General features: G+C 35.9%; 1 long non-coding RNA gene across 1 annotated transcript in view; it reads left to right on the top strand.

The window, feature by feature from the left end:
* LOC110270692 overlaps window positions 713-4450 on the top strand; it is a 16926-nt gene continuing 13188 nt past the window's right edge. The window contains exons 1-2 of the long non-coding RNA XR_002360334.1: window positions 713-1159; window positions 2069-2070. This is a non-coding gene — a long non-coding RNA (uncharacterized LOC110270692). The remainder of the gene's footprint in view (window positions 1160-2068; window positions 2071-4450) is intronic.

Genomic DNA, 4450 nt, shown 5'->3' with positions numbered 1-4450 from the left:
GCAAATTAAGCAAAGGGGCTGGTTCTTTCTGGAGAGAACACTGACAGAGGTCAACGCATCTTAGGTCTGGGAATTCTACTGCAACTACTACCTCACCACCCTAGATGCAGTGAACCTGAGAGGAAAACAAACACTACAAGAAAATGGAACATTTGTAACAAAAATTTTGTATCAAATTTAAAATTGTTACAAAAAAATAATTTTTTGTAATAATAATTAGTAATTGTTACAAAAGAATAATTTTTTGTAATAAGATTACAAGTTGTTACAAAACATGCTAATATTTTGTAACAATCTAACTTTTGTTGTTACAAATTATGTTAGTTTTTGTAACGAACCTTTGTTTTGTTACGAAATATTATAATATTTTGTAACAAAAAACAAAGAAGTTGCAAAAATTCGTAATATTTTGTAACAAAATATCTTTTTGTTTCAAAAACTCCAATTGTTTTGTAACAAAAAATTAATTTGTCACAAATCAACATTATTTGTAATAAGTTATTTGTTTATCAGAAAACGTAAATATATTTTATAACAATTTTTTTTTCAAAATGGTTGTAGCTGAATGTCACTATTCTAACTGTAAGACATCATAGTTGTTTGAAAGCTTTAGATTTTGTTTGTAACATGCTCTTCAATGCAAAAGCCCTTTTGAGTTATCTGTAGAGATTGGTATTGCACATGTTCTTCTTTTGAAACTATAATGAATCTTGGAGAATGTTGAAAGGAGGGTTCAAACAAAATCACTTAGCCATGAAACCTGATATACTATGTCAAGGAACTACTATTTATGCCTTAACCCTTAGCTGTTAGACTGAGTGGTTTTCCTTACTAGCTTGTTATTGTATTGGTGGTCATGAATTATTTTTACTATTTCCTGTTTGTTAATAATTAACATCCATGGGTTTTGACAGACACTTTTATGTTAGTTTAGTTTGGTTTTGGTAATTGAAAAATAATTTCTCATGGATAAAATGAAATTTTGAATGTTTAACTCACCAATTGTTTATGAAACATCTCTATATGTGAACAGCGAGTCATCTGCCCTTCAACCGGAATGGATTCAAATTTTTCACAAATGCTGGTGGACTTGGAAAGACTGATATCAAAAACGTATTAGAGCGAGCTGCTGATATATACAATCAATTTACAGCTGAAAGTTTAGCAAATTCTGAGAGAAAGGCTTCATCATCTATTAAGCAAGTTGATTACATGAATGTATATACAAATGACCTAGTAAAGGCAATTCGCAAAGCAGCGGGAAGCATAGGTATGTCTTGATATTGGTATGATAATAAATAGTTGTTTGGTAAATGAAGTGGTTAATAATGGAGTTCTAATTGGGATACATTATGTGTTATTATTTTTATTGTAGCATTTACAGTTTTTCCTCTGTCATTTTTTTGAATGTTCTGATCCTATTTGCTAATCTTTTATATTGCATTGTCTGCTGATAGAGAAGCCATTGGGTGGTTTCCATATAGTTGTTGATGCAGGCAATGGGCCTAATGCTGAAGTGCAATGTGCATTTGACTCTTTCTCCAAACTTAATATTTGATGTTTCGTTTTGATAATTAATCAGAAAAAGGTTCTGGAACCACACGGAGCATTTACTACCGGTAGTCAATTTTTGGATCCTGATGGCATTTTCAATTTCTATTGTTTCAATTATGTTTTATCAGAAAGTTGACAATTCTATGGTGCCTGATTATTTTACTCTAGTGCCTTATTATTTTGATTCTATTTTTTGCATTTTTTTGGTGATTTTGATACTTTTTGTTTTCTTAAATTTTTGTGTTTTTAGGTAACTACATCATCATTATTAACATAGAAATATTAATTCAATTTTGTTATTGATTTTGTGTTTTTTACAATGCATTGAATTAGGATAGTTTGTATTGTGGAGTTATAGAGAACCGCTTTGGAATTTAGTTTACATAGAGCCCTTTGAAAGTGATAGTCACTATGATGCTAGGTTATGGCATAAAGGCTTAGAAATCTAAGTTAAGGATTCAAGTACAACTTCAAGAGGCAATGCAAGACTGTGAGGAGCTAACAAAGAAAATAGATGTGCTCAAAGAAAAACTTAAAAAGCAACAAACACGCCAAAAGGAAGAATAAGCTCGAGTGAAAGCTCAATTGGAAGCTCAACAAGCTGTTGTGAACTCTCTCATAGCGCGCTTTGACAATGAAACAAACTAGACCTTAAAGGTACTCCTAAAGTTGCTTATGGTTTTAATACATTTTCGTAGATGATTCCCATTTTATATTAGTATATTTTAATTTGTATATGGATCTATTTATCATATTTTACTTGTGTCATGGTTGAAAAATGACAAATGTCCTATTATTTGGTTTGATAAATTTGGTTGGGTATGGCTGTGACATAAGTTGTGAATTGGTTGTGTTTGTTGGAACCGTGGACGGTGGAAATATCCAAGTTTTAGGGGAGGTTTTGCCGAAATTTTTCTAAACATTTTGGATAAATCTTAGTGGAAAAATTATAATTAGTGTTATATCTTGTTTCTAACTTTTTTGTTTCGGTTTTTCTTATTTACAGGAGTGCTGAAATGGTGACCATATGCTACCTTGAGGGCTCAAGAATGTTTTGATGCATAGAGACACTAATCTACATTAGAAGTTTTATGTTTTGGTTGAACTTTTATGTTAGAACTTTTATGTTTTGGTTGAACTAATCAATGTACTCACTAGCTAATGTTATTTTGTTTCAAGACAATTTTAGCTAAAAGGATCTTGTTTGACTTATGTATGTTTTTGCATATTATATACACGTAAACTTGCTTATTAAAATCGTTAATATATTAGTTAATTTAAAAAATAATTTAGTAAATTATGCATGTAATTTGTAATAAAAAAAGTTGTGACAAAATAATTAATTTGCTTTCATAACGAAAGAAAAAAAATGTTACAAAATCATGTTACATTTTGTAACAAAATTTTTTGATAGGAAAAAAATTGACTGTCACGAAAAATACCTTCAAGATCAAAATTTGTTACCACTTTTGTAACAGCTTCTGGTTTTTTGTATCAGAAAAAATTATTACAAAATATGGTATTAAATTGTAACAGTTCCATTTTTCGTTACAAAAACTTTTTGTAACGGGACTTACTGGAATGGACCCTTTTTTTGTTACAAAAAACTTTTGTTTCAAAATTTTGACGTTTTGTAACAATATTTTTTGTTACAAATGCGCCTTTTTCTTGTAGTGAAATTATGGTCACTGAGGAGGCCTTAGAGGACATTCTCCGGCTCCCAGCCAAGTCCAATCAGCCTGATGGTTATTCAAAGGCTGAGGAGGACATGCGCCAGATGAAGTTTGATTGGGATGCCGTGAAGGCACGGATAGCTCTCGACCCGATAGTTCCTTGGGAGATGGGTCAGGATACTACCATGCCTAGAGGGATCAAGAGAGCATACTTGAACGATGAGGCTCGGTTATGGCATCAGATCTTGAGTAATTATGTGATGCCGAGTACTCACGAGACGAAGATCCCGGCTGCTATGATCACCCTCCTTTGGTGTGTGCTGGAGGGTAAGGACCTTTATCTGCCACGTTTTATTCGGCACTATATGGCCAGGGTCCACGTCCGAGGCACCCTCCCCTTTTCATATCTAGTTACACAGCTTGGCCGTCGAGCTGACGTGCCATGGGAGGATGCCGATGAGAGACCACCAGCGGCGGATTGCAGGAAGTTCATTCCGCACAGCCGGAACTTCTTAGCCCTGGGCCACAGACCAGCACCATTTACTGCTACTGATGAGTCAGCCCCATAGTCTGCTGGACCCTCTTCATCCACTGCTGCGCCACCTACCCCTGCTACCACCACTGCACCTCCACCTGCCACAGAGCCCGTCTATCATCTGGTGCACCGCTTGTTCCGATGACTTGACCAGATGGAGCGTCGCAACAAACGGCGCTATGAGCACCTAAAGCTGATGATACGATCCGGCGACATCCCCTCCGAGCCCGACACACCATCCGAGGCATCTAAGGAGGAGGCGGATGCGCCCGAGGCAGAGACCCATCCCCAGGAGGTAGCACCAGCCGCACCACAGGCAGCGGTCCCACATCAGATTGAGGCTGCGGATCTTGAGATCCCGATCCAGTCAGTACCTCCTCCACAGCAGCCAGACCCTCAGCCCACCACCACCACTGAGACCCCCGCTACCATCCCTCCCAGTGATGACACTCCTTCACACCCGGCTTGATTGAGCATCGAGGACGATGCTTCCTTTTAAGTGTGGGGAGATCGCCATCTCTGGCGTTTATTTTGGTGAACCACTACATACTTTTTCTTTTATTTTGGATATTTTTCTGTATTTTCCTTTTACTGTTATTTTCTGAGTACTTATACATTGCTTTTATGTATTTTTACTCTATTTTCTGTATTTTGCATCTTTAGTTCATATTTTAGCCATTTAGTTTAT

The sequence above is a fragment of the Arachis ipaensis genome, chromosome B04 (assembly GCF_000816755.2).
Source record: "Arachis ipaensis cultivar K30076 chromosome B04, Araip1.1, whole genome shotgun sequence".
NCBI lineage: Eukaryota > Viridiplantae > Streptophyta > Magnoliopsida > Fabales > Fabaceae > Arachis > Arachis ipaensis.
This window is presented reverse-complemented; position numbering and strand designations above follow the sequence as displayed.